The 27,420-nt window shown below is 38.8% G+C and overlaps 1 protein-coding gene across 1 annotated transcript in view; it reads right to left on the bottom strand.

Moving 5' to 3' along the window:
* Nucleotides 1-27,420, bottom strand: part of LOC115437017 (E3 ubiquitin-protein ligase TRIM39-like) — a 760,370-nt gene that overhangs the window by 23,012 nt on the left and 709,938 nt on the right. The gene's annotated exons all lie outside the window — the stretch shown is intronic.

Genomic DNA, 27,420 nt, shown 5'->3' with positions numbered 1-27,420 from the left:
GTACTCTGTTTTCAGACTGTTTCAGTTCTCAGCGAGGTTCCAGTAGTTTAGGATTTTTCATTCTAGTTTAGTTTGATTTAGTTTGGACTTTTTTTCTCTAATTCAGTTTGTTTTAATTCGTTTTTAGAGCAGGTTTGATAGTTTTTATTAGTTTTCATTTTTTTCTAAATGCTTAGTTGTAGTTCAGTTGTAGTTCAGTTGTAGTTTAGTTGTAGTTCAGTTGTAGTTCAGTTGTAGTTCAGTTGTAGTTTAGTTGTAGTTCAGTTGTAGTTCAGTTGTAGTTCAGTTGTAGTTTAGTTGTAGTTCAGTTGTAGTTCAGTTGTAGTTCAGTTGTAGTTTAGTTGTAGTTCAGTTGTAGTTCAGTTGTAGTTCAGTGGTCTCTTTTCTCTTCTTCTCTGTGCTCCTATTCAAATCAATCCCAGACAGGACTCTGCTGCTTTAGTCTCCATGTTTCCAGGTAGAGTGGGGACCAGAAGACGACTGGAAACCACAAGTGAACACAAGTGACGGAGCAAAAAGTGTCGTATGGTGACACCAAGGTTATTATCGTTAACGAAAACTAACAAAATGACCAAAACTAGAATTGTAAAAACATTTTCATTAACTGAAATAAATAAAAACTAGAATTAAAAGACAAAAACCATAACTAACTGAAACTGTATTGTGTGTTTACAAAACTAACTAAAACTTATAAAAATTCTGGATCAAATTCCCTTGGTTTTGGTCTTTGTCAATGTCAGATTGACGTTCAATGGATTTCTTTGTCTCTCTCAGTTTTCTGTGCTGTCTCCATACGACACTTTTTGGTCCGTCACTTGTGTTCACTTGTGGTTTCCAGTCGTCTTCTGGTCCCCACTCTACCTGGAAACATGGAGACTAAAGCAGCAGAGTCCTGTCTGGGATTGATTTGAATAGGAGCACAGAGAAGAAGAGAAAAGAGACCACTGAACTACAACTGAACTACAACTGAACTACAACTGAACTACAACTGAACTACAACTGAACTACAACTAAACTACAACTGAACTACAACTGAACTACAACTGAACTAAAACTGAACTACAACTGAACTACAACTGAACTACAACTAAACTACAACTGAACTACAACTAAACTACAACTGAACTACAACTGAACTACAACTGAACTAAAACTGAACTACAACTGAACTACAACTGAACTACAACTAAACTACAACTGAACTACAACTGAACTACAACTGAACTACAACTAAACTACAACTGAACTAAAACTAAACTACAACTAAACTACAACTGAACTACAACTAAACTACAACTAAACTACAACTGAACTACAACTAAACTACAACTGAACTACAACTAAACTACAACTAAACTACAACTGAACTACAACTAAACTACAACTAAACTACAGCTGAACTACAACTGAACTACAACTAAACTACAACTGAACTAAAACTGAACTACAACTGAACTAAAACTGAACTACAACTAAACTACAACTAAACTACAACTGAACTAAAACTGAACTACAACTGAACTACAACTAAACTACAACTGAACTACAACTAAACTACAACTGAACTACAACTGAACTAAAACTAAACTACACCTGAACTACAACTAAACTACAACTGAACTACAACTAAACTACAACTGAACTACAACTAAACTACAACTGAACTACAACTGAACTACAACTGAACTAAAACTAAACTACAACTGAACTACAACTGAACTACAACTAAACTACAACTAAACTACAACTGAACTACAACTGAACTACAACTAAACTACAACTGAACTACAACTGAACTACAACTAAACTACAACTGAACTACAACTAAGCATTTAGAAAAAAATTTAAACTACTAAAAACTATCAAACCTGCTCTAAAAACTAACTAAAACAAACTGAATTAGAGAAAAAAAAAGTCCAAACTAAATCAAACTAAACTAGAATGAAAAATCCTAAACTATTAGAACCTTGGGTGCTGCTAGCTAAAATCGCGAGAGCAAAAATAAATCACTTTCGTATCAATGCGACATCGGCAAAGACGAGAACGAAGGGAATTTTATCCATAATTTTTATCTGTTTTAGTTAGTTTTGTAAACACACAATAAGTTTCAGTTAGTTATGTTTTTTTTCTTTTAATGATAGTTTTAATTTATTTCAGTTAATGAAAATGTTTTTTTCAGTTCTAGTTTTGCTCATTTCGTTCGTTTGTGTTTTGTTTTGTTTGTTCTTCCTGTTCTTTTCTGCAGTGAATCCGTTTCCTGTCGACAGCGTGGTTCGTCTGTGCACAGCTGAGTCTGGACACGTCCTGCTCATCTGCTGGACTCTTTGCTTGTGTTGGTCCTTGGTGCAGACAGCTGCAGCCTCAGGCGTGTTTCTGAAATGTTAGCGTTAATATGTTATTGTGTCTTCTAGTGTTGATCGTGTCAGCGGCGCCACCAGCAGGCCTTCATGAGCTCTGTCATCCCAAACAGTCCAAGCACACCATGCACACGTCCTGACTGAAAGGATCTGAGAGTAACAGTGACCGCGCTGTTCGGCTGTTTTTTCTAAACGCCACAAATGTGTGTTTTAACTGTGAGGTGGAATCATGTTCTGCAAAGTCCAGCTGAGGAGGTCCAGGAAAACACACAGTTCAGATCATCCCCATCTGGTTTTATACGAAATATAAGAGTTTTCATCTGGGAATAAATACACCGACTTCAGCAGAGGAAAGGTTTAAATACTGCAGCACTGCACAAACACATGTACTTTTACCACGACAGTAAAAACACATGTACATTTATGATAACAGTAAAAACACATGTACATTTACCATGACAGTAAAAACACATGTACATTTATGATAACAGTAAAAACACATGTACATTTACCATGACAGTAAAAACACATGTACATTTATGATAACAGTAAAAACACATGTACATTTACCATGACAGTAAAAACACATGTACATTTACCATGACAGTAAAAACACATGTACATTTATGATAACAGTAAAAACACATGTACATTTACCATGACAGTAAAAACACGTGTACTTTTACCATGACAGTAAAAACACATGTACATTTACCATGACAGTAAAAACACATGTACATTTACCACGACAGTAAAAACATGTACATTTACCACGACAGTAAAAACACATGTACTTTTACCACGACAGTAAAAACACATGTACATTTACCACGACAGTAAAAACACATGTACATTTACCATGACAGTAAAAACACATGTACATTTACCACGACAGTAAAAACACATGTACATTTACCATGACAGTAAAAACACATGTACATTTACCACGACAGTAAAAACATGTACATTTACCACGACAGTAAAAACACATGTACTTTTACCACGACAGTAAAAACACATGTACATTTACCACAACAGTAAAAACACATGTACTTTTACCACGACAGTAAAAACACATGTACATTTACCACGACAGTAAAAACACATGTACTTTTACCACGACAGTAAAAACACATGTACTTTTACCACGACAGTAAAAACACATGTACATTTACCATGACAGTAAAAACACATGTACTTTTACCACGACAGTAAAAACACATGTACTTTTACCACGACAGTAAAAACACATGTACATTTACCATGACAGTAAAAACACATGTACTTTTACCACGACAGTAAAAACACATGTACTTTTACCATGACAGTAAAAACACATGTACATTTATGATAACAGTAAAAACACATGTACATTTACCACGACAGTAAAAACACATGTACATTTATGATAACAGTAAAAACACATGTACATTTACCATGACAGTAAAAACACATGTACATTTATGATAACAGTAAAAACACATGTACATTTACCATGACAGTAAAAACACATGTACATTTATGATAACAGTAAAAACACATGTACATTTACCACGACAGTAAAAACACATGTACATTTACCACAACAGTAAAAACACATGTACATTTATGATAACAGTAAAAACACATGTACATTTACCATGACAGTAAAAACACATGTACATTTATGACCACAGTAAAAACACATGTACATTTATGATGACAGTAAAAACACATGTACATTTATGACCACAGTAAAAACACATGTACATTTATGACCACAGTAAAAACACATGTACATTTACCATGACAGTAAAAACACATGTACATTTATGATAACAGTAAAAACACATGTACTTTTATGATGACAGTAAAAACACATGTGCAGTTGAATATTTCCTGTTGATCCACCTCACGTCCTCCTGGTTCAACAGTTTCCAGAACAGACTCGTTCATCCACAGTTGTATGTGTGCTAATGCTGAGCAGTGCTTCATCCTCCTCCTCATCACCCTGTACCAGTCCTGATACTTCAGCTGTACTCTAAGTTTATATTCATTCACTATGAAATGAAACCAGAGTCTGACTGGAACTGGAACTGGAACTGGAACTGGAACTGCAGGAACATGGACCATGGGTGTTTTCAACTCTGCAGTACCTGAGTAGTTTAGGTTACATAAGGGTTGGGTTGAGTTCAGTCCAGTTCAGTCCAGTCCAGTCCAGTTCAGTCCAGTCCAGTTCAGTCCAGTCCAGTTCAGTCCAGTTCAGTCCAGTCCAGTTCAGTCCAGTTCAGTCCAGTTCAGTCCAGTTCAGTCCAGTCCAGTTCAGTCCAGTCCAGTTCAGTCCAGTTCAGTCCAGTCCAGTCCAGTCCAGTTCAGTCCAGTCCAGTTCAGTCCAGTTCAGTCCAGTTCAGTCCAGTTCAGTCCAGTCCAGTCCAGTTCAGTCCAGTTCAGTCCAGTCCAGTTCAGTCCAGTCCAGTCCAGTCCAGTCCAGTCCAGTCCAGTTCCGGTGTCTGTGTCAGTTGTCGTTTGTTCAGGTCTTGGTCGTTCTTGGTTCAACTGTTTTTCTCTTTTGAAGACGTTTCATCTCTGATCCAACTGACTGTTTCAGTTCTTTAAACTGGAGGAGGAAACCGAGTGTGTGTGTGTGTGTGTGTGTGTGTGTGTGTGTGTGTGTGTGTGTGTGTGTGTGTGTGTGTGTGTGTGTGCAGGTGTTACTCCATGTGGCTTTAGTTTGGGTTTTGGAAAATTCCATTTTATTTCCACATGAGTTTATTATTTCATCTTAGTGTTGAACTTAGTCACATTTGTGACCCAGTTCTGTTTGTTCTGTTAGTCTGATTCATTATGTGTGCTCTGTTTGCTTTTGTCTTCTATTTTGTATTGTATATTCTTTTTTTTTACTGTGTCTAATACTATTACTGCAGTGTTCCAGACTGGGATCAATGAGGTCTGTCTGTGATGTTCCAGCTTCTTCTACTTTTAAACACAAACATCTATGTTTTTATAATAAATCCAGTGTTCTGCAGACATTCTACTTGTCCTCTTCATTCATGACTTTGGCAGGTTTTATATTTGAACATTTGGTTAAATGTTTATGTGTGTAACAGTGGTGTGAGACAGCAGGTACTCTGAAATGTTGAATAATGTCGTCTGTCTCCTTTGGATCGAAGCACCAGGAAACAAACACACACCAAAGTTCACAGCGCAGGTGTCAAACATGCGGCCCATGGGCCAAAACCGGCCCACCAAAGGGTCCAGTCCAGCCCGCCAAAGAGTCCAGTGTAGGGTCCAGTCCGGCCCATCAAAGGGTCCAGTCCAGCCTGTGGGATGAATTTGTGAAATGCACATGAAATGACATTGAAGGTGTTAACTGTTGTAGTTCAGATTCCACATTCAGAACAATACAATCTAAAGTGGGTCAGACCAGTAAAATACTCTCATAATATCCTGGAAATAATGAGAACTGCACATTTTTTCTGTATTTTTGTGTAAAAAAAAAAAAAAAGGAAAATTACATGAAAATATTCACATTTACCAACTAGAAGCACTCAGAGAGCGCAGACCTCCGCCAAGGCTGATCAGTGGCCCCCCCTGTGGGCCCCCCCCACGCCAAGGAGGTTATGTTTTTGCCAGGGTTTGTTTGTTTGTTTGTCTGTCTGTCTGTTTGTCTGTCCGTTAGTGTGCAACATAACTCAAAAATTATGGACAGATTTGGATGAAATTTTCAGGGTTTGTTGGAAATGGGCCCCCCCGTGGGCCCCCCCACCCCCGATCACCACCAAAATTTAATCATTTCTTCCTTATCCCATTTCCAACAAACCCTGAAAATTTCATCCAAATCTGTCCATAACTTTTTGAGTTATGTTGCACACTAACGGACAGACAAACAGACAAACCCTGGCAAAAACATAACCTCCTTGGCGGAGGTAACTATGCTTTTTAGAAAAATGAGAATAACCTGAACAACTATGAAAAAACTGAAAAGTGAGTAGAACTGTACCAATATTCTGCCTGTTATTAAATGTTTTGTGTACTTGTAATTGTACTTTAAGTTTCAATGCACATGTGTAAATGATCAGCTGAGGCAGAATCCTGTTCAAACTGCACTCCAGACATTTCAGGATGTTGGTGTTCTTCAGGAAACTTTGTAGATGTTAACATTTTCATAAAGAAGTTGTACATTTTTCACTGTTACTATTTTACTGGTTCGGCCCATTTGAGATCATATGGGGCTGAATGTGGAACTGAAGTAAAGTGAGTTTGACACTCCTGATTTAGAGGAAAAACACAGATGAACACGCAGCCATCTGAACAGCTGACAGGACACTGCTCTGCTGTGTTAGTCTGAGCTCATGTTCATTCTAATCATAAGCAGAATCAGGTCTGTACAACAGCAAGAAGTTCAGTTCCACTCAGACGCACTCAGCTTTGGCTTTGATTAAAGACTCATGAGCAGTTTCATAATCGCACTTCAAAGAGTCAAAAGGATGAATAAGTTAAAAATGATGACGCCTCGCTGTGTAAAAACGGAAAAAAGTGAGACTGATCTGTAGAAACAGTGAGAATATCCACAGCTGAGTGTGTGAAGTGGAAAAGCTTCCAAACCCAAACCTGAGCCAAAGGCAAAGACAGGAAAAGGAAAAGGTTCAATGACAAACGCAGACACACATGGGTTCATGAACCAGGGTCACCGCATTTCATGGTGAACTAAGCTGGCACCGGCAGAGCGGCAGAGCGGGGCTACGCTCAGCATTAAATTAGCATTTATTAAACATGAGAGCAAGTATTTGAAAGACTCAGGGTCAGTTTAGTCAGGGTCAATTTAGTCTGGATTAAACCACTCACAGGATGAATATTCAAACACAAGGCACAGTCCAACGCCCAGGAGATCCAAACCCTTTCAGAAGTGGACCCAGAGCACCAAAACCTGGTACAGCAGACGGGCACCAGTGTGGAGTGGGAACTGGTACGACTGGTACGACTAGTATGACTGGTAAGACTGGTACGACTGGTAAGACTGGTACAACTGGTAAGACTGGTAAGACTGGTACGACTGGTACGACTGGTATGACTGGTACGACTGGTACGACTGGTACGACTGGTAAGACTAGTATGACTGGTACAACTGGTAAGACTGGTAAGACTGGTAAGACTGGTAAGACTGGTAGGACTGGTATGACTGGTAAGACTGGTACAACTGGTAAGACTGGTAAGACTGGTACGACTGGTACGACTGGTATGACTGGTACGACTGGTACGACTGGTACGACTGGTAAGACTAGTATGACTGGTACAACTGGTACGACTGGTAAGACTGGTAAGACTGGTAGGACTGGTATGACTGGTAAGACTGGTACAACTGGTAAGACTGGTAAGACTGGTACGACTGGTATGACTGGTACGACTGGTACGACTGGTAAGACTAGTATGACTGGTACAACTGGTAAGACTGGTAAGACTGGTACAACTGGTACGACTGGTACGACTAGTATGACTGGTAAGACTGGTAAGACTGGTACGACTGGTAAGACTGGTGTGACTGGTACGACTGGTAGGACTGGTGTGACTGGTGCGACTGGTAGGACTGGTGTGACTGGTGCGACTGGTAGGACTGGTGCGACTGGTGCGACTGGTGCGACTGGTGTGACTGCACACTGTGCACATTAGACTCCAGTCCAGTGAGTGTGAGTAGATGAAGGTACAGTCAGCTGTTCTAACCTGTCATCAGCAGGCTGACTGTTCAGAGCTGCAGAGGTAGAACCAGTACAGAGTGATTAGTCCAAACACAGAAGGGTTTTGTTTTGTTTTGTTTTGTTTTGTTTTGTTTTGTTTTTGTCAGAGCGTCGGCGTTGGGGGGGGGGGTATATAACTGTATAGTTTTTCAGTCCCATGTTAAATGTGTGTCTCTAACATGTTGGACTAAGCCCATGTTCACAGTCACTGTTTATTCACTTCAGACTGTTTTTTTGACACATATTCTACATCCATACATTCACAGACTCACCACAAGTCTGACCCAAAAGAATTTAGGACATGGGATGGACGCTTCTGGACGATCCTGCGTTTGTTTACAAGTGGTTTCTGAGTCCATTTAACATGGACGCCCATGTCTGCGCCAAGGTTCCAGTAGTTCTGGATTTTTCATTCTAGTTTAGTTTGATTTAGTTTGGACTTTTTTTCTCTATTTCAGTTCATTTTAATTTGTTTTTAGAGCAGGTTTGATAGTTTTTATTAGTTTTCATTCTTTTCTAAATGCTTAGTTGTAGTTCAGTTGTAGTTCAGTTGTAGTTCAGTGGTCTCTTTTCTCTTCTTCTCTGTGCTCCTATTCAAATCAATCCCAGACAGGACTCTGCTGCTTTAGTCTCCATGTTTCCAGGTAGAGTGGGGACCAGAAGACGACTGGAAACCACAAGTGAACACAAGTGACGGACCGTCATTTTTATCCGTTTTAGTAAGTTTTGTAAACACACAATACAGTTTCAGTTAGTTATCTTTTTTTCTTTTATAGTTTTTATTTATTTCAGGTAACGAAAATGTTTTTTCATTTCTAGTTTTGGTCATTTCGTTAGTTTTTGTTAACGATAGTAACCTTGGTCTGCTCCAGAAGGAGGAGGAGCTAACTAGTCACATGACCCCACAGTGGGCGTTGACCTCAGTAGGGAACACATCAGACTCCACTGTGGAAGAGCTGGGATCAGTTCACTGTTGAAAAGGTCATTTTCAACTCAGTCAACACAATCTGATGTTTATTTTAGAGGGTTTTCCTCCTTGTTTCTCTTCTTTTCAGACTTAAATTCAATATTTAAACTCATTCTGTCTGAAATCAGTGGGATTTTATTTCTTGTACTAAGCACTATTTGATACAATTTTAGTATTTTTGTCTAGTTTTAAATGATTATGTTTTTTTAGTTGATAGACTTTTTTTCTTGTTTTATCCTCCTCAGACCCAGGAAATGTCAGCAGTACCAGCTTCTTTTGTTTTTTATTCAATAAGTGCCTATATTGGAAACATCATGATGCATCAGTTTTTTCAGATGCAGTTTTTCAAATTTTTATGGAATGTCCTTTGTGGTGGACACTTTTCTTTTCTTTTGTTGTTTTTTTTTTGTATAAAATTGTGAAACTCTTGTCCATAAATGTGGACAGAAAACCCAGAGCTGAGTCTGAGGAGGATAACAGTTTTATACCTGGAGGAGTGGTCCATAACTTTTTTTTTTTTTCCTAAACCTGCCACCACCACCCCTCTTTATTTTTACTGACAGCTTGTGTTTAAGTACCGTAAATTCCGGACTATAGACCGCACCTGAATATAAGCCGCAGACCCTAATTTTAGAAAGAAAATCAATTTTGTACACGTTTAAGCCGCGCTGGTTTCTAAGCCGTGGGTGTCCACCAGTGGTGATTTCTCACAGACTGACAGAGAAGCCCGGCTTCCCCTGTCATTAGGAAAATTAAATGGTTAAATCTGTTTGGTTGTGTTGACATTTCATTGACTACACATGTGTTAAAACACGTTCATCTCACAGACGAGTTGGTTCAGAATCAGCTTTATCACAAATCCTCAGACTCCATGTTGTTCACTTCTCATACATTCCCGTTGTGCTGTTTCCTCATACGATCTGTGGTCAGTGCATTTCCTGTTGAAGCCTGGCTTCTATGGGAGTCTATGGGACCCAGTGGAACCTGTTTTTTCATTGTGTCAAAACTGGATGGTTATTGGATAAAGGTTTTCTTTGAGTTCCAATGAAATTCTTCCCTGTGTGTAAATGGGTCTGATATGTGTGAGCCTGCTGTCATATCTATAGGTTGATTCGTTGTTAATATGATGATTAAAAAACAAAAGACAAAAAAAGAGGCAATAAAAGGATAGTAATAAAAGCACATTTTCTCTTTCTTTGTTTTTTTTGTCGGTGAACTTATCGGGGTTTCCTTTGGATTCGTGCCGATACGGGATTGACTTGCTTTTGTGCCAGCTGTGGATTCACGGATTTAAAATGACTTGAAAGTGAACAAGTTTTTGTTTTTCATTAGAGTAGGACTTTTAATTTATTTTTAAAATATAAAGGTTAAAAACACATAATTACATCTGTTGTAATATCATTTTCATTTAACATTACGAACGACGTGCGCATTAATTCTGAGATGCTTTAAATTTATGACGGCCTCTGGAGAGCTTTATTGGGTGTTTTCATTCAGAGTTTTGTTTGGTATATTTGTGAAACAATATTAACATTTGAAGGTTTACTATTTTTCCTTAAAAGTTCCCCTTTGTGTGTGTTAATATTAACTTTATAAAGGTTAAGTTGTTAAAATGTTGTAATATGAGAAAACCTACTGTATTTACATCCCTGGGGTGTGGCAGGCAATAAGGTAAAATCATTGTATAAGCCGCGTCGGAGTATAAGCCGCAGTGTTTAAAGCGTGGGAAAAAAGTAGCGGCTTATAGTCCGGAATTTACGGTAATAATCTCCAACTTCATATTCACATGTTCATCCATTCCTTGCTAGTTTACATACATACACAGAGGGAGGGGTTATGTAGACGAAAGAGTACAGAGACAGGACGAGACAGGACAGAGGGACAGAAGGAGAGTCCAGAACTGATGGAACTAACACTGAAACCCAAGTGAACCTTTCCATACTTTCAACGTCCAACTCCTGGTTCTGTTCCTCTATTATTCAGCGGATCTTACACAAAAATGTCACAACTTCTGTTTCACCCTGGCCTAGGGGTTCACCAGGGCGAACATAATATGCTCTACTTTTGTCCCCTCCCAGCTCTTAAGCACACACGTCAGTCAAAAACTAAAGTTCACAAGATTTATTATTTTTTTTAACAGCTATGGAAGGGTTAGGGGAGGGCAACACTAAAGCAACTAAAGCAACAAAAAAAAAAATATCTTCTTCACTGTTCAAAACTAAATGACCTAATCCAAAATAAATTCAAGAAATAAAATACAGAAAACTAACCTTCACTCCCTGCTAAAAACAGGAGAAAAGAGCCGACCTCCCCTACCAGAAAAAGCATCAGATTTACAAAATTACTATTTACAGCTATATACAATCTCGAATAAACACACGAAGACTGACGGTCACACACAGGAACACACACAGGAGGCAAGAGAGAGAGAGCCAACGCTGGATCCAGGGCCATTGAAAGGGGCCGGGCCACCACCCTCCACCAATCAGCTTCCTGCAAAACAGACAGACACAAAAAGGGCCGGGCCCACCTACAGGACGAACACACACTGAACAGAAAAACTCTGTGGGAGTGGATTCAACTCCCACAGAGTTGATTTTAACTCTTTTTCAGAGTTTCTATAGGTCCACACTTTACAGAGTTAAATTTATATTTTCATTGAAGTTAATTATTTAACACTATGCCAGAGTTGCCTTTTTATCTCACAAACCTGAGTTAACTTAACACTGACTGACTTAACTACAACACTCACTAGAGTTCAAAAATGGACTGAACATATATAGTGCATTTTCTACACCTTCATGGTGTCCAAAGCGCTGCACAGTTCCTCACATTCACCCGTTCATACAGTGACATCAGTGTCTTGCCCAGGGACACTTCAACACGTGGATAGTTGGAGCCAGGATTTCAACCACCGACCCTTTGGTCATTGGACGACCCGCTCTACCAACTGAGCCACAGCTGCCCTTCAGAATCTGACCGACCTGGGTTAAATGAACCCATCTGGATTTATTATTGACTCTGTCAGAGTTTGTCCTTTAACTCAAACAGAGTTAAATTAACACCATGAAAGGAACACAAATAACACTCATTAGACTTAATTTTCACTCTGAAAGTAGTGTTATTTTTATTCATATAAAAGTGAATCCATTCAAAATGACTTCAGTGTGAACAGGATGATTCAAAGAAAGCTGGTGCATTTTTTAGAACATTTCTTTTCCTCTTTTTTCTGACAGTGACAGTCTGACAGAAACTGCACAGGTTCACCTGGTCTGAAATGCAGGGGCCAGGCAAATTAACACTGGAGAGACACAAAACAACACTTCTGCTGAGTTCATTTCCACAGGCTTGATGAACTTTTTTCATTAACCCCAACTCTGAGTGACATTTAACTCACAGTGAGTTCAAACTACACTTTGAGAGTGAAAATTGACTCTGAAATGTTTAACCCTGAAATTTCAACTCTCCCATTTTTGCGGTGTAAACAGAAACAGACATACATACATACATACATACACGTAAATAAACAAACTCTGACCCAGGGTCAAAACACGTCTAACCTGTATCCACTGGACACACAAATGCTGGCACCATGAATTTGTTCCATGTTCTGTCGCTCCCTGGTTGGACTGGTCGGCCCCTGGACGGTCTGCATGTGGACTGAACCCTGTTTTGTCTCTGGAATAAAGGGAGAGGTTTTTGTGGACTGTACCTGTTGGCCTTATATCTTTTCTTGCTGTTGGGTCACTGCCTGTAACGTCACAAGCAAGGTTATTATCATTAATGAAAATGAACGAAATGATGAAAACTAGAATTGTAAAAACATTTTCATTAACTGAAATAAAAAAAAAAACTATAATTAAAAGAAAAAAACATGACTAACTGAAACTGTATTGTGTGTTTATAAAACTAACTAAAACAGATACAAATTCTGGATCAAATTCCCTTGGTTTTGGTCTTTGTCAATGTCAGATTGATGTTCAATGGATTTCTTTGTCTCTCTCAGTTTTCTGTGCCGTCTCCATACGACACTTTTTGCTCCGTCACTTGTGTTCACTTGTGGTTTCCAGTCGTCTTCTGGTCCCCACTCTACCTGGAAACATGGAGACTAAAGCAGCAGAGTCCTGTCTGGGATTGATTTGAATAGGAGCACAGAGAAGAAGAGAAAAGAGACCACTGAACTACAACTGAACTACAACTAAACTACAACTGAACTACAACTGAACTACAACTGAACTACAACTGAACTACAACTAAACTACAACTGAACTACAACTGAACTACAACTAAACTAAAACTGAACTACAACTGAACTACAACTGAACTACAACTAAACTACAACTGAACTACAACTGAACTACAACTGAACTAAAACTGAACTACAACTGAACTACAACTGAACTACAACTGAACTACAACTAAAACTAAACATTTAGAAAAAAAATTAAAACTAATAAAAACTAACAAACCTGCTCTAAAAACGAATTCAAACGAACTAAATTAGAGAAAAGAAAGTCCAAACTAAATAAAACTAAACTAGAATGAAAAATCCAAACCTATTCTAACCTTGGTCCATGCACAATGAAGGCAGAATTGTTAAGCAGGCAGGCAAACGATTCCAGGGAATCGAGCTACTGGGATCCGGTTCTCAAAAAGAACCGGTTCTTGATTCCCATCCCTAATCTCTGGTCATGTGATCAACTCAGCGCCATGACTGAACACCAGCAAAAAAAAGAAAACAACAAAGGAGCAAACACTGGCCCTCATGACCCAAAATCTGCCGAGAATAGTCCAGATCTTCCCCATGAGAGGTAGTGACATGAGGACAGTGTCTGCTAGAAACCCGGCTGAAACGAGCCTGTTAGCACTAAATAGATCCCCCTGAGAGTCAGCGAAACAGCACTGAATAAACCATGGACTGAAAGGACATCCACCGAAAACTGACTAACACATTTTCAGACAGATTTTGAAATCCTGTTCTTGTTAAAATGTTGTTTCCTCACATATGGACGGACAGCTGGAGCAGCTGCACACGTTCAGGACGACGAGTGTGTTTAGACGAGGACTAACAGAGTCAACACACACACACACACATGCAACTGAAGTGTGTGTTTCTTATTCTGCACAAACGTGCATCAACGTCTGCTTTACTCTGAACTCCAGTCTGCCTTCCACACAGTCAGAGGGGTGACCACTACAGAGGACGACACCTGTTTATGTCTTTGTGGAACCCTCTTCATTCTGGGTCTGCTGTGGGGATGGAACCATATGAACAATTCACATCATGGTTATTGTGACCAGAATTATCACTGTTATCATTATTATCTCAGTATTATTGAAATTGTGCTCAAAATGTTCAAAAGTACTGATACACACACTGAAAGAATTTAACCAAATTCTATTAAAAAATAAATAAATAAATTGGCACAATGTCCCTTCTGTGTCAGAAACATTCCAATATTAACCCTTAGTGGTCTGAGTCTACTTTGTCTGTTTTTCAGTCCTTTTGATTTTGCCTTTATATACTATAGAAACAAATGTTTACTATACCCATGTTTGGGATCTGTTTTTTCAGCACAACTTCATCTAGATCATCTGTCTATTATTTTTTCACTTTCACCTACTATATCAACATAAAAGGACAAAAACACAAAAAATATATCAAATCCGATTTGAAAAATGTATATAATTTATTGCATAAATAACACACAGATGTTTAATGAACCTTTTCAAAGACTTTAAAAGTGAATATTGGTTCCAGATATTAGGTATAGAAAATTAAAATTGTAATAAGACATAAAGGCAGATCTCTACATAGGGTAATCAAACACAGTTATCCTGATAATTACAGTTTAAACGGTAATACTAACTGTCTGCAGTTTTATTGCGGTTTATCGTTCTACTGGTAATCGTTCCATCCCTAGTGTGTTGGGAGGTTTATTTTCTTATGTTCTAATCCTTCTTAAATCCAGTGGGATCCTTCCAGACAGATGGGGTGGGTCATTCATTCATTCCATCCAAAGGCGGAGTCTCCTGTAGGTGTTCTGTTTGGGTTCCACTGCGTTGGTTAGAGTTTGGAAAACACTGGGGTTGGTTTTCCATTCACACTTTTCCTTTTCCCAGTTTCTTGTCCTGCAAAATTTACGAACGCAAGTGGGAGACATCTGTGGTCTGTTTGACGCTCTTCCCCAGCTGCACTCTGGGAGTTGAAATCTGCAGAAAACACTGACTTTTGGCTCTGGGAGACCACTTTTATATTGTCTAAAGTAGGCTGGGTTTAGCTCCAAACCACACCCATTTTTATCATATTTTGAACATTCATGTAGTCACGTCGGAAACCCCCTTTTCAGCTTGTCTCTAATAGGATAAGGTCTTTTTGGTGTAGGTCAGGATTGGTCCAAACATACACATATGCAACTAATTCCCAGTATTTGATTATCATATGTATGTATACTGTATGTATATATATATATGTATATAGGTAACTTTTTCACAGAAAATGTAAAGTACTTCCCAGAATGTCCAAAATTTCCACTCACGTGTACTTCTTTTTTACACCACGTTTTCTGAAACTTTCCATGAGCTCACATGTCCTCTTTGCCCCCCCCCCCCCCCCCCCCCTTTGTAACTTTCCATAAATTCACGTGTTCTTTCGATGGCTACATGTGTTCGTTCTTTTGTGGGTCTCCCAGGAAAAAACTCAGCTACTCTGTTACAACCATCACATTACACTGAAATGTAACTTCTGGCATGCAAAGGAATACTTTTGAATATAAACTGAATACTTTTGATTAAAATACTGGTTTCTAATACTTTGATTAAAATACTGGTTTCTAATACTTTGATTAAAATACTGGTTTCTAATACTTTGATTAAAATACTGGTTTCTAATACTTTGATTAAAATACTGGTTTCTGACACCACATTCTGACCAGTCACTGCTAACGTCTAAGCCTAACGAACCCCAAGCACCTGTAAATATGTGCACAAAACCATGTAAACAGTACAGTTTTATTTAACCCAGAAACACTCTGTGCTACTTCTGTGTCAGTTCCAAAGTGAATTTTTCTCCATATTTAATCTTTTTTAACTGATTTATCACCATTTATTCTAATATTATCTTCTGTATTTTCCATTTTTTCAGTGTAAATTGTGTATTTTCCTGTATTTAATTCACTGATCATGTAGTTCACAGGTGTCAAACATGCGGCCCGGGCCCAAATCTGGCCCTCCAGAGGGTCCAGTCCGGCCCTGGGATGAATTTGTGAAATGCAAAAATTAGACTAAAGATATAAACAATCCTTTAGTTCAGGTTCCACATTCAGACCAATCCAATCTCCCGTGGGCAGGACCAGTAAAATACTGTCACAGTAACATAGAAATAATGACAGCTCCAAATGTTTCTCTTTGTAAATGTAAATATTTTCATGTATTTACACTAAAACAAAGTATAATTTGGCAAAAAAAAAATGTGAATAACCTGAAATGTCATAATAGAAGTCAGTACAATTTTAACACTATTCTGTCTGTTATTAAATGTTTAAGTGTGTTTGTAGATCCACTGTGATCTGTCAGTTCTAATGAACATGTGGAAATGATAAACTGAGACAGAACAGTGTTGGAATTACACTGATTTTTTCAGTTTGTTCATGTTATTCACACCTTTACCCCTTACAGACCCAAACGTTCACCTTTAACCCTTACAGACCCAAACGTTCGCCTTTAACCCTTACAGACCCAAACGTCCACCTTTAACCCTTACAGACCCAAACGTCCACCTTTAACCCTTACAGACCCAAACGTCCACCTTTAACCCTTACAGACCCAAACATCCACCTTTAACCCTTACAGACCCAAACGTCCACCTTTAACCCTTACAGACCCAAACGTCCACCTTTAACCCTTACAGACCCAAACGTCCACCTTTAACCCTTAAACATCCAAACGTCCACCTTTAACCCTTACAGACCCAAACGTCCACCTTTAACCCTTACAGACCCAAACGTTCACCTTTAACCCTTACAGACCCAAACGTCCACCTTTAACCCTTACAGACCCAAACATCCACCTTTAACCCTTACAGACCCAAACGTTCACCTTTAACCCTTACAGACCCAAACGTCCACCTTTAACCCTTACAGACCCAAACGTCCACCTTTAACCCTTAAAGACCCAAACATTCACCTTTAACCCTTACAGACCCAAACGTTCACCTTTAACCCTTAAACATCCAAACGTCCACCTTTAACCCTTAAACATCCAAACCTCCACCTTTAACCCTTACAGACCCAAACGTTCACCTTTAACCCTTAAACATCCAAACCTCCACCTTTAACCCTTAAACATCCAAACCTCCACCTTTAACCCTTACAGACCCAAACGTCCACCTTTAACCCTTACAGACCCAAACGTTCACCTTTAACCCTTACAGACCCAAATGTCCACCTTTAACCCTTACAGACCCAAACGTTCACCTTTAACCCTTAAACATCCAAACCTCCACCTTTAACCCTTAAACATCCAAACCTCCACCTTTAACCCTTACAGACCCAAACGTCCACCTTTAACCCTTACAGACCCAAACGTTCACCTTTAACCCTTACAGACCCAAACGTTCACCTTTAACCCTTACAGACCCAAACGTCCACCTTTAACCCTTACAGACCCAAACGTTCACCTTTAACCCTTACAGACCCAAACGTTCACCTTTAACCCTTACAGACCCAAGCGTTCACCTTTAACCCTTAAACATCCAAACGTCCACCTTTAACCCTTAAACATCCAAACCTCCACCTTTAACCCTTACAGACCCAAACGTTCACCTTTAACCCTTACAGACCCAAACGTCCACCTTTAACCCTTAAACATCCAAACGTCCACCTTTAACCCTTAAACATCCAAACCTCCACCTTTAACCCTTACAGACCCAAACGTTCACCTTTAACCCTTACAGACCCAAGCGTTCACCTTTAACCCTTAAACATCCAAACGTCCACCTTTAACCCTTAAACATCCAAACCTCCACCTTTAACCCTTACAGACCCAAACGTTCACCTTTAACCCTTAAACATCCAAACCTCCACCTTTAACCCTTAAACATCCAAACCTCCACCTTTAACCCTTACAGACCCAAACGTCCACCTTTAACCCTTACAGACCCAAACGTCCACCTTTAACCCTTAAAGACCCAAACGTTCACCTTTAACCCTTACAGACCCAAACGTCCACCTTTAACCCTTACAGACCCAAACGTCCACCTTTAACCCTTACAGACCCAAACGTCCACCTTTAACCCTTAAAGACCCAAACGTTCACCTTTAACCCTTACAGACCCAAGCGTTCACCTTTAACCTAAACCATCTTCTGATCTAAACTGTTTAATTCCTGTTGATCCACTAATCTGATCAGTCCATGTCAATAATTGGTGTAAAATACAGTTCTTCATCTTTTCATGGTCATCAGATATGACGATATTTGGACGTTCACAGGCTCTGTAGTTACCGTGGAAACACCGTCATCTTCTCCAACATTGATTCCCCAGTCAAACCCATGGAGTTGGATCAATGACAGTGGATGGACACATAATAAATAAAATGAACAAAACTTTAACAAAATAATATGTAATGTGAATAAATAAGAAAAAAAAGACTGAAATGAAGTAAAAAAGCATAAAATAAGGAAGAAAATGAACCAAAAAAAGCCAAAATGATCAATGAAATGAACCAAATGAATAAAAAATTGACAAAAATAATAAGCAACAAGAACAAAATAAACCACAAACTGAATGAAATTGAAGAAAAAAATACTAAACCCATGCAGTTGGATCAGTGTTAGTGGATGGACACACTGGGTTTATGTTCAGTTAATGACAGATTGGACTGAAAAAGTGACTTTTTCTTCAGTTTTCTCTCTTTCTGATATAACAACCGTCAACTGTACTCTGAACTTTTATGAACATCTACATGATCAGTGAATTAAATACAGGAAAATACATGATTTTCACTGAAAAAGCACAAAATACAGAAGATAAATGGTGATAAACAACTTAAGGAAGGTTAAACATCGAGAAAACATCATTTGAGAACGTCATGACCACTTTATAGGTTAAAGATCCAAATAAAGTTCTTACAGTCTTATAGTGTGAAGTTGTTCTGTCAGAAACAGAAAACTGAAGGAACCGTGTCTTTGTCGGTCCAGTCTGTCATTAACTGAACACAAACCCAGGGTGTCCATGCACTGGTAGTGTCTGCTGTTCTGGTCCTGCTTTAGAATTACAAACAGCTTCTACCTCCACCACAGAATGGCAGAGGTTTATGTTTTCATCAGGGTTTGTTTGTTTGTTTGTTTGTTTGTTTGTTTGTTTGTTTGTTTGTTTGTTTGTTTGTTTGTTTGTTTGTTTGTTTGTCTGATAACTCAAAAGTTAAGGACGGATTTGGATGAAATTTTCAGGAAACGTTGATACTGGCACAAGGAACAAAAGATTACATGTTGGTGGTGATGGGGGGGGGGGCTGATCTGCCTTGGTGGAGGTCTGCGCTCTCTGAGTGCTTTTCTAGTTTGTTTTTTAAAATTGATAACTCTGAAAGAAAAACATTACTTTTTTTTTGGGTATTTCACACAGCTGTAATGTCTGAGTCAATCAGCTGTTTTCAGTCAGTGTCTGTTATTCTGCTGCTCAGACACACTCCTGTACCACAGAACAACAGCAGACACCCAGCACATATGAGCTGGGCCTAAAGCAGACACCCCGCACATATGAACTGGGCCTAAGGCAGACACCCAGCACATATGAGCTGGGCCTAAAGCAGACACCCCGCACATATGAGCTGGGCCTAAAGCAGACACCCCGCACATATGAGCTGGGCCTAAAGCAGACACCCAGCACATATGAGCTGGGCCTAAAGCAGACACCCAGCACATATGAGCTGGGCCTAAAGCAGACACCCAGCACATATGAGCTGGGCCTAAAGCAGACACCCCGCACATATGAGCTGGGCCTAAAGCAGACACCCAGCACATATGAGCTGGGCCTAAAGCAGACACCCAGCACATATGAGCTGGGCCTAAAGCAGACACCCAGCACATATGAGCTGGGCCTAAAGCAGACACCCAGCACATATGAGCTGGGCCTAAAGCAGACACCCAGCACATATGAGCTGGGCCTAAAGCAGACACCCCGCACATATGAGCTGGGCCTAAAGCAGACACCCAGCACATATGAGCTGGGCCTAAAGCAGACGCCCAGCACATATGAGCTGGGCCTAAAGCAGACGCCCAGCACATATGAGCTGGGCCTAAAGCAGACACCCAGCACATATGAGCTGGGCCTAAAGCAGACACCCAGCACATATGAGCTGGGCCTAAAGCAGACACCCAGCACATATGAGCTGGGCCTAAAGCAGACACCCCGCACATATGAGCTGGGCCTAAAGCAGACACCCAGCACATAGGAGCTGGTCTTATCAGCAGGAGTCACAAAGGGCCGTGGGTGGAGTGGATGCAGAGGCCGGTGGTTCCTCAGGGAGGAGGATAATGAGTGTCCCCACTGACGGAGGCTGACACTGGGCCTGAGGAGAAACACACACCAGCCCCAACAAGCACAGCTACACACACACACACACACACACACACACACACACATATTATTATTAGTGGTAGTAGTATTAGTATTAGTATTAGTATTAGTATTAGTATTATTATTAGTATTAGTATTAGTATTAGTATTAGTATTAGTATTATTATTAGTATTAGTATTAGTATTAGTATACATAAAACAGGATAGTCATTTCAACAAATATACAGACATGACGTTGGATAAAATGTGCAGACGACACCACAGTCCAGATCTGAGGTCACATCCTGTGAAAAAACCCACGGTGGGTTTGATGGAGGAAAAGCTTCTATCAAATGTGGATGTGTGAAGCACGTCAGCCTGGACCTACTGATAGGAAACACAGTCAGGGCTTATGAAGCACACATCTGCAGCTGAAGCACACATCTGCACATGAAGCACACATCTGCACATGAAGCACACATCTGCAGCTGAAGCACACATCTGCATATGAAGCACACATCTGCACATGAAGCACACATCTGCAGCTGAAGCACACATCTGCAGCTGAAGCACACATCTGCAGCTGAAGCACACATCTGCACATGAAGCACACATCTGCACATGAAGCACACATCTGCAGCTGAAGCACACATCTGCAGCTGAAGCACACATCTGCAGCTGAAGCACACATCTGCACATGAAGCACACATCTGCAGCTGAAGCACACATCTGCACATGAAGCACACATCTGCACATGAAGCACACATCTGCAGCTGAAGCACACATCTGCACATGAAGCACACATCTGCAGCTGAAGCACACATCTGCAGCTGAAGCACACATCTGCACATGAAGCACACATCTGCACATGAAGCACACATCTGCACATGAAGCACACATCTGCAGCTGAAGCACACATCTGCAGCTGAAGCACACATCTGCACATGAAGCACACATCTGCAGCTGAAGCACACATCTGCACATGAAGCACACATCTGCAGCTGAAGCACACATCTGCACATGAAGCACACATCTGCAGCTGAAGCACACATCTGCAGCTGAAGCACACATCTGCACATGAAGCACACATCTGCAGCTGAAGCACACATCTGCACATGAAGCACACATCTGCACATGAAGCACACATCTGCAGCTGAAGCACACATCTGCAGCTGAAGCACACATCTGCACATGAAGCACACATCTGCAGCTGAAGCACACATCTGCACATGAAGCACACATCTGCACATGAAGCACACATCTGCAGCTGAAGCACACATCTGCAGCTGAAGCACACATCTGCACATGAAGCACACATCTGCAGCTGAAGCACACATCTGCACATGAAGCACACATCTGCACATGAAGCACACATCTGCACATGAAGCACACATCTGCAGCTGAAGCACACATCTGCACATGAAGCACACATCTGCAGCTGAAGCACACATCTGCAGCTGAAGCACACATCTGCAGCTGAAGCACACATCTGCACATGAAGCACACATCTGCAGCTGAAGCACACATCTGCACATGAAGCACACATCTGCAGCTGAAGCACACATCTGCAGCTGAAGCCCAGCTGTGCGTCTGCATGCGTCTGTGGGATCTCTACATGTTATTTCACACACGTCTGATTCTCTGAGCGTTCTGATGCGGCGGCGTTGCCGTGGTTTCAGGCTGATAACGTCTCCTCAGAGCAGGAGGCATCTGGTGGAGTTAAAGCAGCGCTCTGAAACTCCTGTTCTTTCAGGTTCCACATTCAGACCCATTTGCTCTGCAGTGGACTGAACCAGTAGAATAAGAACAGAAGAACCTAGAAATAATGACAACTGCACATTTATGTCTGTGTTTTAGTGCAAAAAACCCATTAAATTATGAAAATACTTACTTTTATAAACTATCCAAACAAAAAAGATGTGAATGACCTGAAAAAAAAGAACTTTCCTAAGAAAATCAAGTGCAAATTTAACAATATTATGCCTCAACCAAGGTTCTAATAGTTCTGGATTTTTCATTCTAGTTTAGTTTTATTTAGTTTGGACTTTTTTTCTCTAATTCAGTTCGTTTTAATTTGTTTTTAGAGCAGGTTTGATAGTTTTTATTAGTTTTCTTTTTTTTTTTTTTCTAAATGCTTAGTTGTAGTTCAGTTGTAGTTCAGTTGTAGTTCAGTTGTAGTTCAGTTGTAGTTCAGTTGTAGTTCAGTTGTAGTTCAGTTGTAGTTTAGTTTTAGTTCAGTTGTAGTTCAGTGGTCTCTTTTCTCTTCTTCTCTGTGCTCCTATTCAAATCAATCCCAGACAGGACTCTGCTGCTTTAGTCTCCATGTTTCCAGGTAGAGTGGGGACCAGAAGACGACTGGAAACCACAAGTGAACACAAGTGACGGAGCAAAAAGTGTTGGATGGAGACAGCACAGAAAACTGAGAGAGACAAAGAAATCCATTTCATATCAACCTGACACTGACAAAAACGAAAACGAAGGCAATTTGATCCATAATTTTTTTATCCAATTTATTTAAACACACAATACAGTTTCAGTTAGTTATGTTTTTTTTTTTCTTTTAATTACAGTTTTTATTTATTTCAGTTAATGAAAATGTGTTTTCAGTTCTAGTTTTGGTCGTTTCGTTCGTTTTCGTTAACGATAATAACCTTGCAGTTCTGTACGTCTACACTGTCCAGAGCATGACCATCCTGTAGAGGGCAGTGTGGAGAGACCGTCCAGTACCATGAACCAATCAGAATCCTGAAAAGAATCACAACAAAATGTTACTTCTGTCACTCACATGTGACCCAAACGTATTTCCATTGAAACTGTGACGTCCATCTGAGATCTCTGTAATTTTTATCTGTTTTAGTTCGTTTTGGAAGCACAGTTTCAGTTAGTTTTCATGTTTTCATTTACTTATAGTTTTTATTTATTTCAGTTAACGAAAATGTTTTTACGATTCTAGTTTTCGTCATTTCGTTAGTTTTTGTTAACGATAATAATCTTGGCCTCCACTTCTCATTAGTCCATGTGCATTCTGGATCAGATCTCCAAAGACACTAAACACTGAGGAACAGGAAGAAAAGAGTTCAAACTGGACTGAATTTAATACAGACATTTCAGGTTGGACACATTTGTTCAGGTTAGTCACATTTTATTGGTACAGGAGAGTTTGGAAATGGAAAGAGTTTCATAATTTAATGTGATTTTTGCACTAAAACAAAGACAAACATTTGAAGTTGTTGTTATTTAAGAACATAATGTAATTTTTTTTTTTTTCCCATCAAACCCAGTAGTAAATCTGCAGTGGTTCTTCTGTGTGGGTTCTTCTGCTGTTCTTATTGGACTGTAGATCAGATTGGTCTGGATGTGGAACCCACACTAACATGAGTTCCACAGCCTGGACTGTGGAATTTAGACACTGTGTAAATTCATCCCAGGGGTCGGACTGGAACCTTTGGGGGGACACATTTGGACCCCGGGCCGCATGTTTGACAGCCCTGTTTTAAATCATAAAAATCAGAGCCATGTTGAGGGAATTTTAAAGCCGTCTGCAGAGCGAACCTTCTATAAATGCGTGTGCCGGCAGCACAGCAGACAGATGATCATACATTCCTTCTGCATTTCACTCTGAGCAGATATCGTTTGTGAGGATTGAAGCCTTAAATGTAATATCAGAGACCTGAGAACAGCTTGGGAAAAGTCCAAATGCTGCTGGTTTCTCCAAAATAGAAGGCTTTTTTTCACTGTGGATGAAAGATAACCTTTCTTCTTTGCCAAATGTTTGGTATTTGGCGACTTCCCCCAGGAAATCAATGACAAAAGAAGCCGTTTATGGAGGTGTAACCTGGACCACACGGCGCAGATGTCATCACAGGCTTTCACAGACGCACACGTCTGCCGCCTGTTTGAGTATGCATGTACCAAAGAGGGCTTTGAGCCCCAGGACAGGAGGGTTAACTGATGACGAGACATGTTATGGATATGTGTCTGCTGTAAAATAAATAAATACACACACACACATATATGTGTATATATATATATATATATATATATATATATATATATACATATATATACATATATATATATCTGAGGTCTTTGGTTTGAGATTAATGGGTCAAATCAAGGCAGGCCAGAATGTTGAATATAGGACATAATAATAATAATAATAATAACAATAATAATAATAATAATAATAATAATAATAATAATAATAATAATAATAATAATATATTCTATTGCTATTCTATTTAATTTTCCCATAATCTTATCCATATTTTGTCCATTTATTTGCCTTTTTTCCCATGTTGTTGCTATTCTATTTACTTTTCTAATAATCTTATTCATTTTTTTGTCCATTTAATTGCCCTTTTGTTCATTTTATTGTTTATTTCTGTTCATTTTGTTGTTTAGTTTTTGTTCATTTTGTTTCTTTTTTACTATTATGTCCTGTTTATTTTTGTTGTTGATCATTTATTCATTTTTTGTTCTTTTTGTTGTTATTATATTTACTTTTCCAATAATCTTATTCATTTTTTGTCCATTTATTTGCCTTTTTTTCCATTTTGTTGTTATTCTGTTCACTTTTTTAAGAATCTTACTCATTTTTTGTCCATTTATTTGCCTTTTTTTCCATTTTGTTGTTATTATATTTACTTTTCCAATAATCTTATTCATTTTTTGTCCATTTATTTGCCTTTTTTCCCCATTTTGTTGCTATTCTATTTACTTTTTTAAGAATCTTACTCATTTTTTTGTCCATTTATTTGCCCTTTTTTCCATTTTCTTGCTATTCTTTTTACTTTCCTAATAATCTTATTCATTTTTTGTCCATTTATTTGCCTTTTTTCCCCATTTTGTTGCTATTCTATTTACTTTTTTAAGAATCTTATTCATTTTTTTGTCCAATTATTTGCCTTTTTTTTCTCCATTTTGTTGCTATTCTATTTACTTTTTTAAGAATCTTACTCATTTTTTTGTCCATTTAATTGCCTTTTTTTTTCCATTTTGTTGCTATTCTATTTACTTTTTTAAGAATCTTATTCATTTTTTTGTCCATTTATTTGCCCTTTTTTCCATTTTCTTGCTATTCTTTTTACTTTCCTAATAATCTTATCCATATTTTGTCCATTTATTTGCCTTTTTTTCCATGTTGTTGCTATTCTATTTACTTTTCTAATAATCTTATTAATTTTTTTGTCCATTTATTTGCCTTTTTTCTTCCTTTTCTTGTCCATTTCCTTCCTTTTTTTGGATTTCCTGTGTGTTTTCATGTGCTCAGCCTCACTCCATCGGAGTTCCTCTTTGATTCTTGTTGAATTGTCTCTTCTTTTCAGTGCTTTTTCGTGCTTGATGCTGTGTCTGCTGTTAAATGAAGCTGCTGTTCCTCTTTCTTCTGTGTCTGTGGGTTTGTTTGAACCAGGTGAGACTCCTCCGACATCATCCGACCTCAGGAATGTTGGGCATTAATGTGGACTCGGCGGTGCGTGGACATGTTTTCCACATGAAAGCCACTCCTCAGTCCAACAGAAGCACACACGCCCACAGTGACAGGTGTGGAAGCCATGTGCTTTGGACTTCAGGTAGGTCACATGGTCACTGTTCTGGCTTTAACCCTTACACACCTACAACTACTGGACACATGACGTCCAAGGCCACGCTCCTCTACAGCTGACCTGGAATCAGTCATTTATCAGCACTGAGCATCATTTGATCCTCTGGACTGGACAGTTTTCACTGGAAATCCTGTATTTTCTACATTGAATTCACTGATCATGTAGATGTTCATTAAAGCTCAGAGTCAATTCAAAGGTTATTAGATCAAAAACACAGAAAACTGAAGAAAAAGTGTTTTTTTTTTAATATCATCCTTTATATTTGACATTTTTCAGCGTATTTGTCTCATTATTTGGTTCATTTTTCTTGTTTATGTTGTTCATTTTTTTCACTTTTAAATGTTTTGGATCCTATTTGTTCATATTGTTGCTCATTTTGTGTATTTTGTTGTGTAACTGCTCAAATTTTTAATTATTTGATCATTTTGCTGATTATTTGGCTCATTTTTGCTCAATTTGTTGATTAGATTACACAGAACTTTATTGATCCATTGGACAGAGACCTCTGGGAACTCAGAATTGGTCATTTTTACTTATTATTGTTGATTATTGTTCTTTTTTTTTTTTTTTTTTTTTAAATTTAATTTGTTGATTGTTTTATTCATTTTGTGATGAATTTTATTTTTGTTTATTTTGCTGATTAGTATTATCTTGTTTTTTTTTCTTGTTAATTTCTGTTTCCCGTTGACTTTTTTTTTTTAAATGAGTGATCATCATTTTTACTCATATGGTTGTTTGATTTTTTTCAATTTGTTGATTATTTTGTTCATTTTGTGATTTTTATTTCTGTTCATTTTGCTAATTATTTTTATCTTGTTTTTTTCCTGTTAATTTTTGCTTCATGTTGACTTTTTTTTTTTTTTAATTAGTCTGTCGGGAAATAATAACAGTTTATTTTAAGACTTAGAACTCAGAGATAATACCGTTTCTTTATGTTTTTATTCACATTTTTATGCACAAATCCTCATTTTTCCATAAACTTCCCTATTATGTGATGGCTGATAATTCTCCTAATATTACATCTGCTCATATTTACAACATCAGTATTTTCGACGTCATTGAACTCAGTCACGCCTCAGGCTTTAAGGACAAATGTGTCCATTTTCTCAGATGGTGGACATCTGTCTATTGAACTGGATCATCCGACATTTTCAGCCCGTTTACACCACCATAAAAAACAATAACTGTTAATAATCAGATAAATGGAATAATCAGATATGATGCG

The sequence above is a fragment of the Sphaeramia orbicularis genome, chromosome 17 (genome assembly GCF_902148855.1).
Source record: "Sphaeramia orbicularis chromosome 17, fSphaOr1.1, whole genome shotgun sequence".
NCBI classification, from domain to species: Eukaryota; Metazoa; Chordata; class Actinopteri; order Kurtiformes; family Apogonidae; genus Sphaeramia; species Sphaeramia orbicularis.
This window is presented reverse-complemented; position numbering and strand designations above follow the sequence as displayed.